This window comes from Narcine bancroftii, chromosome 2 (assembly GCF_036971445.1).
Source record: "Narcine bancroftii isolate sNarBan1 chromosome 2, sNarBan1.hap1, whole genome shotgun sequence".
NCBI lineage: Eukaryota > Metazoa > Chordata > Chondrichthyes > Torpediniformes > Narcinidae > Narcine > Narcine bancroftii.
Window position 1 is genome coordinate 347,635,991 of NC_091470.1, and position 16,473 is coordinate 347,652,463.

The following is a 16,473-nucleotide window of genomic DNA, read 5'->3' on the forward strand; positions in this document are numbered from 1 at the left end:
TAACAAAGTTAGAAAAAGCTCTTTTCTGGTCAGTCCATTATTAACAGCAGCCCCTCTCCTTTCATCCTGTCTGTCTGCTTTAACCTGGGTTGTACGTGAGTGGATTTTACCTCCCAACTCCAGTTCTTGGAGTCCAGATAGGGCGTGCACCGCCTCAGATACGAGGTGCCAAATTAGCGGACTAGTTACAGACAGGACCAGTCCCCGTATAGTAGGTTGGGCTGAACGAACCAATCGGGTATGCATTCCAGCTGTGAATAATTCTTCATCAGGGCTCCCCCCATGCATCCACAGCCTCAGGCGCCCCGCATACAAAGCAGAGGCCACGGCCTGTTGGCGAATCACTGCTATACCCTCCTCTGGTGTGCCCCAATGGTTCTGCAAATGCAGATCCCAATCTACTGGTGACGGATACACCCGTAACAGGGCTTCTCCTAGAGTAGCAAGTAAATAGTCTACATCTCTCCTTCTGCCACGTAATTCAGCAGTGACTCGAATATCAGTAGTTAATGATCCTAACCCCAACAATTCCTCAGGGGTCAGATATATGCTACCTCCCCCTTGCTCCCAAACCCGCAGAAGCCAGGCCGCCAAAGTTTCTCCTGTCTTTTGCCTAAAACGATCTCCAATGGCGGCCAGCTCTTTTATAGTAAAGTCACGTATTGTTGTTGACTGCTCCCGACCCCTGTTACCACTCTGGCACATGGGAGGCTGCTGAGACCATCCCGTTGAGGGGGGAGCCCACCTAGCATAAGCAGGGGTTTGGGAGCCTTCCCCTGGGTCCGCTTGGGAGATCGGAGCACCGGTCCCTTCAGTTTCTACACTTACATCATCCCCCCTCTCGCCTTCATCTGCTTGGACAGTCCGCTGCCTTACGGGGCGGGCTTGAACAGCGGAGGGAGAGGGGAGTATGCCAGGCACATGCCGGGGGGTATCTGCATTATTACCATTATCATCATACCAGATATTCCCGTCCCAATCATCAATTACATCAGGATCATTGCCATTCCTTATCATGGCACGAATACGGTGTGGATCAGGTTCTACCCCTTGCTTTTCCTTATTCGCACAGAGCTGTTGCCGGAGTTTAATATTACGGCAAATTGTTTGAACATGCTTATCCTCCCATTCTTTGGCTCGATCCTGACTGGTGCTAACAATTTCGCTCATCATCGAGCAGCGCTGTCGCAGAGTCTCTACTTCCTCCTCTAGTTGTTTTCTCTTATGTTCAGACTTTACCTGCTGCTGAACTAATTCAACTTCACGCTGAACGGAGTGGCGTAAGGCTGTGGCCAGCAGCCAAAAACTGTCTGTCAGCGTCCCCCGTTTTTTTGGAAATTTACTTTCTCGGAGGAGAGTGGCAACCCGCTCTCCCAGAGGCACACTTAAGGGTTCTAACCTTTCATCCCAACTGATGGGTGGTCCCAACAAAGACAGGGTATTAGCCAGCATGCCAAACCCATCATCTTTGGAAGTCCATCCCGGAATCAAAAACTGCTCAGGGCTCACCTCTTTCTTTCGGCGAAACATCTTGAGACCAACCCTGCTCGCAGCGCCAATTGTCTTGGGTAAACTTATACCTCTCATTTTGTTCATTTTAGATTGGTCACAGTGTTTTAGCTACCGAAAGAAAATAGACACACACACCGAGAGCAGTTCAGTTTATACAAATGTTTATTACTAATTCAAAAGCTGATTTCACACTACAATATGCAAGCCCTTCCCAACTATACTTATCAACGCTTGGACTGGTCCCAACTGCCGAAGCGAGGCAACAACTGCACACTTGTAGTAGGTTGTCAGGGCGCTGGTAGCAGCTTCTCCACCTCCCCCGACCGGGACGTTGCTCGGACTCTGGCTGTTCTTCCTTCTTGACAAGGGGTGTTCCCACCCCTCGGAGAGTCTAAACTTCAGCAGCAGGACCACAGACTTTTATACCCCAAAAACAATTAATCATGCACCCACTCCCTCTAACATTTGTCAGTCAAAATCAAAGCTGAGCATACTATTCTACAATTTAGAAGATTAATTATTATGGAGCAGGATGCTATGATATCCTGGTTTATCTCGTAGATACAAGGACTCATTAAAACTTCTTGAGCAAGACAGGTTGTGACCAATACGTCAATTTCAGAGTGTCGTATTTGACAACTGCTTTCCCTGGGCCTCACGGTGGAATTCCATTTCAAAGTGTATCTTCAGATAAGTCCCCATGGCTGAGTTTAATTACATCTGCTAGTTCTGAAAGTAAGGTGACCTGCATGTGGACCCAGTGTCGTCAGTTCCACATAAGCAAAAAGCATCTGAGTACATGGTTTTAATCCTCCATTACACAGGATAATATGGATAAACCGGATTGGGAAATATCTAAACTTAAATGGGAAAGTAATTTAGCGTTTATTTTACCTGAAGGTGATTGGGTGGATATGTGTCAGGATAATGTAATTAAATTGACTAATGTAAGATATGGAATGGTTAATTATAATTTTATACATCAAATATATTTGACCCAGAGAAATTTAAAAAATATGGTTTAGTAATTTGATTTCTTGTTTTAGATGTGGTTTATGTACTGGAACTTTTTTACATGCTGTTTGGTCTTCTGTTGAAGTTTAACCATTTTGGCAAGGAATTAAGTTAGTTTGGGAAAAATTATACAACTTTAAATTACCATTAGATCCAATGATTTTTTTGTTGGGTGATATGGCTTCTCTGAGAGGAATGGGGCTGGGTAAAATTTAAATTGCTTTTGTATGTTTAGTGCTATCAGTAGCGTGTAAATGTATAGCTAGTACCTGGAAAGATACTACAGAGATTAATATAGCACACAGGCATATTGAATTGAAAGCTTGTATTGTTATGGAAAAATATACTTATAATTTACATGACAATTATTCTTTTTTTGATAATTGGTTTCCATATTTGGAGTATATGCATTTAGGTATACTCTAAATTGTTATTAATACTTATTTTCTATACAATTCATATTCTTGGCTCCCCTTAAGGGAGCTTGCTGATGGGGTGAGTGGGTGGGATGGTTTTATGTTTTTGTTTTGTTGGGTTGTTGTTTTTTTTATATATACATATATATATTTAAAAAGAACACAACTGAAATCCATGAACATAATATTAGCTGTGGTGCATTGATCAATATAGTTTGTAACCTCTCTGAAAAATTCAATCATACCCCATAGAGAGCTGATTCAATATGAGATATGGTCTGCAAACATGAGCCAATTTTTCACACCTCCTTTACAAATACCAAGTATAACTGCTCTTCCTACAAAACTTGTCCAGTTACTTCAGCTCCAAAATCACAGTCTAATTTATCATGCAACAGAGATCTTTATGGTCAAATCCTGGGTGAATTATTAACAGATTCCTTTGTCTTTGTACAGAATATACCACAAAGAAAAAACAAATGAGATTCAATTATTAAGATTTGAAAATTTTCTCAGAGAAAATATTTGATTTTATTAAAAGCATAATTAGAATGACAAAATGCGAATGATTTTTTTATGTTACCTCCACAACAGCAAGGTTTTAATTTTGTAAGAGTAATTTTCATCTGTTCACCAAAAATATTCCCTGCAGAGATAAAAATATATACTAGAATTAAGTTATTTTGATAAGTTTTCTTTTTTTTAAAGAGCTTCAGAAGGAAGGTTATTAACATTTACATTCAGAAATTAGAAAAAAAGAGTGTAATATAACAATGGTCAGTCAACAGTTAGCTCAGGTAACGTCCACACACACTTTCATCATGTTTCCCTCCTGAAGTTAAGGGGTAAGAATTATCTCAGGGATATAGGTTCACTACTCTTTGCTCATCCAATCTACCTAATATAAAACTGATCTTGATTATATCTTGCCCCAAACTTTAACAAAACTTAGCAAACTAGAGTGTTTTTTTTTCCCCCAAGCACAAGCGGACACGAGTTGAATGTTAAAACTCCTGACAGACAACCATTGGTTTCGAACCCGGGTCGCTGGTGCTGTAATATGATACTAACCATTACGTTAAGCACGTTGTTCATCTGCACTAACTGAGCCTCCGATATTAGTTAATTAGTACCAAAGGTCGCAGGAGAGCTCTGTTATGGGATTCATAGAGGAGCCTAATAACTGCAGGGAAGGAACTGTCTTTAAGACTGTTGGTGCATGCTTTTGCACTCTGGCTTTTCCCACCAAAATGAGGTGAGAAAAGAAATTGTGTCAGTGCGTGATTGGTCTTTCAATATGTTGGCTGCCTTTCTGAGGTAATGGGAGATGTAGAAGATCAGTGGAGAAGGAAGTTTTTCATGTATCTGAGCTGCATTCACTAGTTTCATTCACTTCTTATCTTGAGAACAGCTCCCATGCCATTGTATGGGTGCACGAACAAAAGTATGTTTTTGATGGTGAAACTGTTGATGTTGATAAGGGACAAGGGGGAAAAAGGTGAACTCTTCAAAGAAATTAGAGTAATTAGTGGGCCCTACTGACCATCATGACAACATGGTTGTCCCACATCAGGTCATTGGAGATATTTATCGGAGAAATTGAAGCTATTTACTCTGTCATCTTCAGTGCCATTGATGTACTCAGTGGTGTGGTCTCTGCCTATCATCAGATTGGCATTCAGAAAGAGGTTGTTATTTTGGCATCAAACCACTAGACTTCCAATCTTTTTCCTAGATTCTGTCTCATTGTTATCTGATACCACTACAGTAGTGTCATTGGCAAATTTGAGGGTACAATTGGAACAGTATTTAGCAAATCAAATCTGTGGAATATTTTGAGTTTGCAAGCACTTGCTGAACCAGTAGAAGTAGTCTATTTCACTCCTTCAGTCCTTGGTGGCTTTCTGTACATTTGTGGCCGAAGCAATAATTGCCCATGAGACATTTCCAAGGGTTGTCACAGATAACCATGGAGAAATCCATCAAATGGGCAATCCCTCCCAGCGAGAAGCAGAAGGCAGTTAAATCACATAAATCTAGCTATGAGCTAGTTGCTAATATGCTCAACAATTGATTGGGCTGCTACCTTCAATAGTTTCACCCTCACATCAACCATGAGGTACTACAAAGCTACCTGTGTCAAAGAAGTGGGACCCATACTTTCAGTGGAACAGAGACAGGCAGGAAAATAAAGGTTAGACCCGTGGAATTACGTTGCAGAGGGAGGTTTTTTAGACCATCTTCCATGTGCCAATTCACCAATTAATCTCACAGTTAACCCTCATTTCTTCTGCTATCACCTCACAGTGTTTTCAAGTGTTAATGTAATTCCTCTTTGAAACTTGCTATTGAATGCTACACCTATTTTTTCCCATGGTCAAATCATACCATCAAAAGGGAGACAAAAATGACAGCTTTTCAAGCCACCTTCACAAATGATGAAAAAAATTAATTATTATTAATGAAACAATGCCAATTATTCAATGCATTAATCAGTGATCCTGAAAAAAAAACACATTTTACTTCATTAATTTTAAAATGGCAATCTATTCAAAGGCAATTCGACAAAATTTTCTTACCATTTGATGGACAAAGCATTCTGATAAATGTCCTTCTGGTTTCACAGTAGGCCTTAATTAAATATAAACTCAACAGACTCAAACATTTTAAAATTTGTGGTGCAATGACAGATGGAAATGGAATGTGATAAATGGATGATAAATTGGGCTTTGAGGTGCAAGTAGTACTGATTTGGCTACACCCTGATTGTTCCTGACTAAAGAGGCTTTACTATTTTCCCCCTGCGGTAACAAAGACAAGCTGAAAAAACACTATTGAATGAAATACTTGCTCTGATCACATTACACTTAATTTTCCTCAGGACAGCCTCATTACCACAAGACTGAATTCACTTACTGAGAAGATTTGTGTGGTATCTGTGAAGCATGCACATGTCATTGTGCAATTTCCAGAATGGTTTAAGACTGCGAAATTACTTCTAAAATGTCAATGCAAGGTGTTTAATATCAACCTTATTTTACTTCATGATGCTTTTTGTGTTAGTGAAGTCTGTGCCGCAGATTCATGGTAATTAATGAATACAGAAATATGGAATTGCTGATCAATCTGCTGAATACCTCCAGCAGATTATATTTAGCTTCAGAATATCAAAGCATATTGAATCAAAAAAAATACTGTGGTGACCCACTTACCAGCAAGCGAACCAGCTCCCAAAATGGCGGATGTGCTGTGGAAAACACAGGAAATTGACCTACATCTAGCATAAGTTTTTCATCTGGGCTGATGATGTCATTTCCTGTACATGTGACAGAAGCAGTGATGTTATACAAGCCCAGCACGCAAGACTGGAGGTGTCAGTCTTGCATTAGACTCCACAGTTCTCACATCGACTTCCCAGCATATACATCAACTCGACAAACTGTACAGTGATTCCACAACATGTACACCAATGCCTATAGTAGCTCAATATAGAATACTTTTTTTAACAATACAATGAATTCAATGACATTATACTGATAAAGCATTACATCTTCACTTGAAAGGCACTTCTTACCATTCAATCCATTTATGTTGTGGATAAATCTCTAAAAATAGAAAACAAAAAATACAATTAAGAGAAAAGGACTTGCACAGTGGAACATTTTCTGCAAGAGACATTCCACTGCAATTCACAGAGAATCTATTCCACCATTAGCCTAGTGTTCTGTAAAGGAGCAAAATGTCAGCCAGCCAACATCCAGGTCCCTGAGTCAGCCATAGGATGGCCAGTGAGCTAATCCTCTCAGGGTAGAGTTAATTCAAGGTGCAATGAGACACTGGGATATGAAAAAAAAATAGACAAGGATAAAGTTTGCTCCTACCCTTTTAAAACAATTTGATTTAATGCTTGCCATTCAACATCATTTGGGTATTATTGAACAATAGTGATTGCACAAGGGTATAATCAATGCTTGTCCATTTGTGCACACACAAGACTGCAGATGCTGGAATCTGGAGCAAAAAAGGGAGTGTTGAAGGAACTCAGCAGATCAGGCAGCATCTGTGAAGACAGAAGGATATCCTGAAGCAGGATCTCAACTTGAAATGTTGAATATACCTCTATAGATGCTGATTGGCCCACTGAGTTCAAGATTTCTTGATTGTCATGTAGTAAACTTGTTAATATCTGCTTGCAGTCAAAGCAATTAAAAGGCACCATTAGCCCAGTGCCCCCATTAATATGAGAATGAGAAGGAAGTGAGTGCACTTAGAGATATCAAGTGTCTGTGGATTTTCTTCCTGCAGTGCCACAATTTCTGCAGCCCCATGGCCTGCTGTCCATTCCAGTGGTCAAACCAAGCTCTGAGTTTTGAATCTCTGTTGCAATCAAGTTGCTACCAGTTCATGAATCCCTTCAGAAGTCCTTCTGATCTCGATACCTGGTTCCCACAAGAGAGTCTCCAGTGGTCTGCAACCTGTACGAGTCCTTCATTCGCTGGCTTCCAGCTGCGTAAAGCCTGTGTGAGCCCTTTATTTACTGAGCCGCTTGATGGTCTGCTGCTGTGGGCCCCTACCCTCTAGAATCATCTCCTAGCCTTGTCCATCCCAACAGAGGAGTGTCTCCTATCTGGTGTCCTGCATTGGTCTGCCAGCACCCGGAGCCCAAAACACACATGGTCCACTACCAAGCAGAGATATCAACATCTTGGGCACAGAGCTCTGAGGTTTAGAAGATTTTTTTTTTTTTTAAATACCCCTTCTACAAGTTTAAAACCTGTAGGGGTCATTGACATCATGACAAGGTAGTACAATCACATTTCCATTGATAAGAATTTATGAACATCAAGGTAATAATTAGCTACCATTTACAAAATTAGAATCAATCAATTAAGGCAGTTGAAGAATCATTTCAATGTGTTACTAGATATGTATTTCACCCAGAACCTGTTAACAATATCACTTCTGCTGCTATGTTGATGGACATTTTTCTGAGTACAGTCCTTTATTATGAGGAGACCCCCCACTCCTCCAAAGTACACGAGTAGACACACTGATATTACCACAGCTCCAGCAGAATTAGTTTTCTTTTCTAAAATAGCTTGGGCTTTTTTTTTTGCACATGTTAATTTATTATTTATTGTGAAAGTAATGGAGATTGAAATTTGATGGTTTAGAGGAAGTACCCAACATACAAATGTTTTCCTTGCTCCCCAATGATGTTCAATTTCATACCATATTTTTAACTGGTGAAGCTCATAATAAAGGACTATACTCAGAAAAATGTCCATCAACATAGCGGCAGAAGTGATATTGTTAACAGGTTCTGGGTGAAATACATATCTAGTAACACATTGAAATGATTCTTCAACTGCCTTAATTGATTGATTCTAATTTTGTAAATGGTAGCTAATTATTACCTTGATGTTCATAAATTCTTATCAATGGAAATGTGATAACGAGCAAGAAATCTGCTTTTGCTGATTCTATTTTGCAGTTAAACATGGATCTGAAGTCAGGGTTTCATTACATTTTTAATGACATTGCTTGAGGAATTTATACATAGACAAACACTCAAAGAACAAGACAACACAGGATCAGGTTCTTTTGCCCACAGTATATGTGACAAACTGGATATCAGATGAAACTCAAACCTTTCTGCCTGTTTACGATCTATATCCTCCTAATCCTTGCATGTTCATATGACTATCTAAAACCTTAAACACAATCATTTACATAATTTACACAGCCATTGCATTCCAAGAAATTATTCCCAATTTCACGGAATGCAGTCTATTTAAAAAGATCAGAATGAGAACAAGGATTCAATCCCATTACAGCATTTTACCTCCTCAAACCCAAGTTATTTTCACAGATGCCCTGCAATCTAAACTGAACTGCAGGTGATCCATGACCAACAGGCTAATGAATAGTGCAACAGATTTGTGTTAACCTTTAATTTAAGGTTATTCTATATTTCTATATATAAAAATATCTTAGTAAAATAATTATAAAGTTAAAATATTGTACAAGGCGTCTTTGACAAGAGAAATGAAACTTGGGGCCATACGAGTGATAATACTTAAGCCTTTGATGTAGAAGTGAGGAAATCTTTTGGAGTCGTGCTGTCTACAGGACTGAAGTATGAAGATCACATGGTTTACAAGAAACTAAGGTTGGCAACTGTTTAAAATTCCAGTAACTGTCACATGATTTGGAGAAAGAAATGATCAAAATGAGAGACAGAGTTCAGTTTGGAGATAACAGAAGTCAAAACCTTGTGACACACAAAGGCTGAAAGTTTGTGAAAAACAGGGTAGAGTTACAGTAACCAGAATAGGTTGTGTTGTGTGTTACTCTGGGAAAATGGGAATACAGAATCAGTGGCTTCTGAAATAAGGAAGACCATTTGCTGTCTCTTTGGGAAAAAGGCAGTTTTCTACTGGGTCAATGTGAAATTTGTGCCCCAACTACCTTTTCAAAAGGGTAACATGAAGTACCAAAATAAGGTAGAAAATAGATAGGGAAAACCTTTTGGTTAATTTTGTGATTATTGTAAGAGATCTGGACATGTGGCCACTACATGTTTTTATTCTTGAAGAGAAAGAGAGAGCATGAACCAGTAGCACCAGAAGCTTGTGCTAAAAGAGGTGAAATACAGGGAAGTAAAAAGGAATTTGTTTGTAAAAGTAGGAAGGAATTTAAATCTTCTATGTCAAGAGATAAAGTTGTCTCTGGTGTAAAGTATCCAATTGTTGCCAGTGTAGAAAAAGCTGTGCAACCCAAGTTAAAAGTTATATCTTAAACATTGGCCAGTGAAGAAACTACTGGGCAAATTTATTTACAGAAAGTTTGCAAGATACAGCCACAGAAAGAAGCAGACTGTCAGATCCAGAAAGAAACTGATTGTGAGATCAAAGAGACACACTGTGAATCATCAGTCATTTTAAAAATTTCTTTGTTAAGTCAGAATTCTAATTCTGATTTCAAACTTGAAAGTAATGACAGTGAACACAGTGATGTTCAAAATGATCTAAAGTCTGTGACAGTATTGAAGTGCCAGTTAATGAAGAAGACGAAGGCTGTGTAGTTAACCAGGAATTGTGGTTTTTATTAGCAGAAACTAGTGGAACAATAATGAATGATAATGGGTGCTATACACAGTTATACCCAATTGGGATATCTTTAGTGGTAGAGATAGACACAGATTCACCACAGTCTCCCGCTGGCAGAAGTAGGGTTAAAATTAAAAGAACAGCTTCTGGAGTAATATTTAAGCAGGCAAGCACATCTACTGTAAGCATAATACACCAATAAAATAAATGGCATTGAGACTTCACTGACATAGCCAAAACATGGCTAGTAACTATCAGAGCAATCAGAATATAACGAGATGCTTATGAATAGTGGAGCCTCTTGGGTTGTTTATGAATGCAAGAAGACCTTCATATTGGTGCAGGTGGTGGTTTTGAAAGGAGTGAAAACCTTGGGAACTGGCGGTGTTAATACATTTCCCAGGTCTGTAGTGTGAGATGGCAGGACTTCTGGACCCATTCCAAAATCACCAGTGTGATGAAGTGGGGCTTCAGCATGGCCATCTGAATGCTTACTAGGGGTCACAGACTCGGGTGGTGTGTTGAACCTCTCAGGATCACTCTGAGAAAGGGTGTGTGGAAGGGGAGAACCAGACAGGGCCAGATCCCTTAGGGGTACAGTGTCGGTGCTCCTGACTGGAAATTTAACATGGGCATAATTGGGAATAGTGTGCAGTAGTTGAACTGTTTTATGCGTCCGAGCGCGTCTCTTCAGCAGTACGTTTCCAGGCTTAGATAGACAGGCTGGCCAGTCCATCATATTTCATGATTTCCTAGGGAAGGTAAACATATATTCATGAGGGTCTGATTTGTTGCTGTGCATAATAGGGACTGAATAGAATGTAATGCCTCAGGTAGCACCTCCTGCCACTGAGTAACAGGGTAACCATGTGTCTTTAATGTGAGGTTAACAGTTTTCCAGATTGTGGCATTAGTCCTTTCGATCTGCCCATTGCCCTGGGGGTTGTAGCTCGTGGTGCAGCTGGTGGCATCCCCTTGCGTAACAGAGCTTGACGCAGCTCTGCACTCATGAATGCTGAGCCTCTATCTGTATGAATGTAACTGGGAAAACCAAAAATACTGAAGATACTGTCAAGTGCCTTAATGACAGACGTCATTGAGATATCAGGGCAGGGTATTGCGAAGGGAAACCTTGATTATTCATCAATTACAGTAAGGAAAAGTACACTTTTGTTGTTACAAGGTAACGGCCCTTTAAAATCTAAACTGATCCTCTCAAAAGTTTGGATCGCTTTGATGAGAGTGGCCCCAGAGCTTTAAAATACTGCAGTTTGCATTCCACGCAAACAGCTTTTAGTCAGTTTTCTGACTTCTTTGAGGGAATAAGGAAGGTTATTGGCCCTTATATAGTGGAAGAATCTTGTGACCCCTGGGTGGCCCAGTCTGCTATAGATCTCCTCCAGTCCTTCAAGCTGAGCACCGGCAGCAGCTCGTGACAATGTGTCTGTACAGGATCTCAATTGTAAGTTGAGAGTTCTATTCGCCAATGTGCCATTTATCATTTTTAATTTTATTTTTGTGTTTAGTACTAAACATGTCGGCTACAGATTTCTGTTCAGTGATCCGGGTGAATTTTCTGCTGGCTAGAAAGTGTCTACAGAAGCGAACAGCTTCAATGATAGCCTGGGCTTCTTTTTCAATGGCCGGTTGTTTAAGTTCAGATCCGCATAGTGTGCAGGAGAAAAATGCCACGGGTCTGCCCTTTTGATTAAGGGTTCCTGCTGAAGCATAATCTGAGGCATCAGTTTCCATTTGGAATGAAACATCCTCATCGATGGATGAGAGTGCAGCTTTGGCAATATCAGCTTTAATTCTCTCAAAATCTTTCAGAGCTGCTAGAGAGAGGGAAAGATTTTGTGTCAAACAGGGGGTATGACTTCACAGCATAGTCATGTACCCATTTGCAGTAGTAGGAAAAGAATCCCATAAACCTCAAGGGCTTTTGCAGAGTCTGGGGGCAGCCAATTCTTAAGGGGAGCCATTCTTTCAAGATCAGGGCTGATTTCGCCCTCGCGAACAATGTAACCCAGAATGGGTAGTTTTGTTGCATTGAAAACACATTTACCCTCATTAAATGTAAGGATGAGTTCTTTAGCAGTTCCTACAGCCGACAAAGTTGTCATCCTTGGCGACTTCAACGCTCGCGTCGGCAAAAACTCAGAAACCTGGCCAGGAATCCTGGGCAAGCATAGTGTCGGCAAGTGCAATGACAACGGGCACCTCCTATTCGAGCTCTGCGCAGAACAGCGGCTTGTCATTACAAACACACTTTTTCAGAAGAGGGACAGCCTGAAGACTACCTGGATCCATCCCCGATCCAAACACTGGCACCTCCTGGACTACATCCCGGTGCGGGAAAGAGACAAACGAGATGTGCTCCACACAAGGGTCATTCCCAGCGCGGAATGCCACACTGACCACCGACTGGTTCGCTGCAAGCTCAACCTTCACTTCAAGCCAAAGTCCAGGAACAGTAAAGCCCCCAGAAAGAGGTTCAATGTTGGAAACTTGCAGTCAGACAAAGTGAGAGGAAACTTCCAGGCAAACCTCAAAGCAAAGCTCGAGGATGCAATCTGCCTCACGGACTCGTCCCCTGAAACCCTCTGGGATCAGCTGAAGACTGCCATACTGCAATCCACTGAAGAGGTACTGTGCTTCTCCTCCAGGAAAAACAAGGACTGGTTTGATGAAAATAACCAGGAAATCCAGGAGCTGCTGGCAAAGAAGCGAGCTGCCCACCTTGCAAAGCCGTCCTGGCCAGAGAAGAAACAAGCCTTCTGTCGCACATGCAGCCATCTTCAGCGCAAACTCTGGGAGATCCAAAATGAGTGGTGGACTAGCCTCGCCAAACGAACCCAGCTCAGCGTGGAGATTGGCGACTTCAGGGGTTTTTATGAGGCTCTAAAGGCTGTGTATGGCCCCTCACCCCAAGTCCAAAGCCCGCTGCGCAGCTCAGCGACAAGATCTCCATCCTCAACCGATGGTCAGAACACTTCCAATCTCCTTTCAGTGCCAACCGCTCAGTCCAAGAATCTGCCGTGCTCCAGCTCCCTCAACATCCCTTAAGGCTAGAGCTGGATGAGGTCCTCACCCGGGAAGAGACACATAAGGCAATTGAACAACTGAAAAGTGGCAAAGCAGCAGGTATGGATGGAATCCCCCAAGAGGTCTGGAAGGCTGGCGGCAAAACTCTGCATGCCATACTGCATGAGTTTTTCAAGCTCTGATGGGACCAAGGAAAGCTGCCTCAGGACCTTCGTGATGCCATCATCATCACCCTGTACAAAAACAAAGGTGAGAAATCAGACTGCTCAAACTACAGGGGAATCACGCTGCTCTCCATTGCAAGCAAAATCTTCGCTAGGACTCTCCTAAATAGAATAATACCTAGTGTCGCTGAAAATGTTCTCTCAGAATCACAGTGCGGCTTTCGCGCAAACAGAGGAACTACTGACATGGTCTTTGCCCTCAGACAGCTCCAAGAAAAGTGCAGAGAACAAAACAAAGGACTCTACATCACTTTTGTTGACCTCACCAAAGCCTTCGACACCATGAGTAGGAAAGGGCTTTGGCAAATACTAGAGTGCCTCGGATGCCCCCCAAAGTTCCTCAACATGGTTATCCAACTGCACGAAAACCAACAAGTTCAGGTCAGATACAGCAATGAACCCTTCTCCATAAACAATGGCGTGAAGCAAGGCTGCGTTCTCGCACCAACCCTCTTTTCATTCTTCTTCAGCATGATGCTGAAACAAGCCATGAAAGATCCCAACAATGAAGACGCTGTTTACATCTGGTACCGCACGGATGGCAGTCTCTTCAATCTGAGGCGCCTGCAAGCTCACACCAAGACACAAGAGCAACTTGTCCGTGAGCTACTCTTTGCAGATGATGCTGCTTTAGTTGCCCATTCAGAGACAGCTCTTCAGCGCTTGATGTCCTGTTTTGCAGAAACTGCCAAAATGTTTGGCCTGGAAGTCAGCCTGAAGAAAACTGAGGTCCTCCATCAGCCAGCTCCCCACCATGACTACCTGCCCTCCCCACCCACATCTCCATCGGGCACACAAAACTCAAAACGGTCAATCAGTTTACCTATGTCGGCTGCACCATTTCATCGGATGCAAGGATCGACAACGAGATAGACAACAGACTCGCCAAGGGAAATAGAACCTTTGGAAGATTACACAAAAGAGTCTGGAAAAACAACCAACTGAAAAACCTCACAAAGATTAGCATATACAGAGCCGTTGTCATATCCACATTCCTGTTCGGCTCCGAATCATGGGTCCTCTACCGGCATCACCTACAGCTCTTAGAACGCTTCTAGCAGTGTTGTCTCTGCTCCATCCTAAACATTCATTGGAGCGACTTCATCTCCAACATCGAAGTACTTGAGATGTCAGAGGCCGACAACATCGAATCCACGCTGCTGAAGATCAAACTGCGCTGGGTAGGTCACGTCTCCAGAATGGAGGACCATCGCCTTCCCAAGATCGTGTTAGATGGCGAGTTCTGCACTGGCCACCGAGATAGAGGTGCACCAAAGAAGAGATACAAGGACTGCCTAAAGAAAGCTCTTGGTGCCTGCCACATTGACCACTCCCAGTGGGCTGATCTTGCCTCAAACTGTGCATCTTGGCGCCTGACAGTTCGGTGGGCAGCCACCTCTTTTGAAGAAGACCGCAGAGCCCACCTCACTGTCAAAAGACAAAGGAGGGAAAACCCAACACCCAACCCCAACCAACCAGTTTTCCCTTGCAACCACTGCAACTGTGTCTGCCTGTCCCGCATCGGACTTGTCAGCCACAAACGAGCCTGCAGCTAACGTGGGCTTTACCCCTCCATAAATCTTCATCCGCGAAGCCAAGCCTAAGAAGAAGAAATTTTTTTAGGTTGTTATGTTCAGTCTGGGTCTTACCACAGATAGTGACATTATCCAGATAGGGGATTTTACCCTGTAACTCATCTAACAATTTTATCCATCTCCCTCTGAAACACTGATATACCGTTAGTGACTCCAAAAGGCACCCTTTTAAACTGGTATAACCCCCCCATCAGCCTCAAATGCTGTACAAGATCACTTGCTTTTTTTAAATGGGGATTTGGTGGTAAGCTGCCTTAAGGTCGATAGTCGAGTACACTATATATTGAGCTATCTGATTAACCATTTGGTTAATGTGTGGCATTAATGTAGGCATCCAAGTTAGTATAACGGTTAATTGTTTGGCTGTAGTCAATAGCCATTCATTTCTTAGTGTGATTTTTCACCACTACCACCTGTGCTCACCATGGACTCCTGCTGGTTTCAATCACCCCCTCTAAGTAGTCTCCAAGTCTCAGCCTTAATAAACTCACGGTCCTCTTTGCTGTAAGAATGGCTCTTAGAGGCAATCAGTCAACAGTCAGGAGATAGATTACTGAACAGGGAGAGGGCTTTGATTTTTAGTGTGGACAGACCACAGTAACCAGTATGGGCGATGTTAAGTGTGGGTGCTGGCCCATCAAAATTTAACACTACACTTTTCATCTGAGATTGAATATCCAACCCCAGCAACATGGGAGTGCAGAGCACAGGCATTACGAAAAGCAAGACAATATTCCATGCAAGTTCAAAGTAATGTTACAATTGTCCCATATAGTCTTTTTAAGTTCGCTACAAGTCATCGATATCCGTCGGTTCGCTGGATATCTCCGCAAATTTCAGGCTTTGCCTGTCAGTGCTGCTGGAGTCTATTAAGCAATCGACAGTCTCACCATTCACCTTCCCCTTCATAGTCGACTGTTCCAGTCAGTAACAACCCCCAAGCTTTACAGTCAATTGAACTATCACAGAGAAACTTGTGCAGATCTCACTTCGCCGTCACTTGAAGTCGATTCAGTGGGTTCATCTGAAGATTGCCCCGTTTCACAGTCGCCTTCCATTCCAGCGGCTCCTGAATGAATTTTCTTGGTGCTTTTCTTATCGGTGGGTGTATTCTTCACCCTACACCTCTTCAGTGAAGTGGCCATATTTCCCACAGTAGCTGCAAGTAGTGAATTGAGCGAGACACTTTGGTCTGGGGTGCCAGTTCTTATTACAGAAGTAACATTTGCCAGGAGTTCTCCCCCTTTTCTCCTTCAGGGTTCCAGCACTCCTAGATGTTTCCCTTTCGTTTTCCAGCATTTCACTGTATGGGACTTCTCAGTGTTTTGGTTAGAGTGACTGCCTGGCCATAGGTCAGGGACTCTGTCTCTAGTAGCCTCTGACGGATGCAAATGGAGTAGATTCTGTTGATAAAAGCATCCAGCTTCAAAGCATTGCGGTGTTGTTCCACATTGACTGCCCCGACAACGCATTCATTTGCCAGTGCGTCGAGAGCCAGTGGATAGGCAGCATCACTTTCCCCGGGGTTTCCAGTCAGCAACTGGTGTCGAGCAAA

The 16,473-nt window shown here is 42.3% G+C and overlaps 1 long non-coding RNA gene across 1 annotated transcript; it reads right to left on the reverse strand.

Moving 5' to 3' along the window:
• Positions 1-3,523: 3,523 nt before the first annotated feature.
• LOC138755744 (uncharacterized) lies at positions 3,524-6,548 on the reverse strand. The gene is made up of 3 exons (XR_011352523.1): positions 6,517-6,548; positions 6,155-6,258; positions 3,524-3,588 (listed from the first exon to the last, which is right to left on the reverse strand). It is a non-coding gene; the product is annotated as an uncharacterized lncRNA (long non-coding RNA).
• Positions 6,549-16,473: the final 9,925 nt, after the last annotated feature.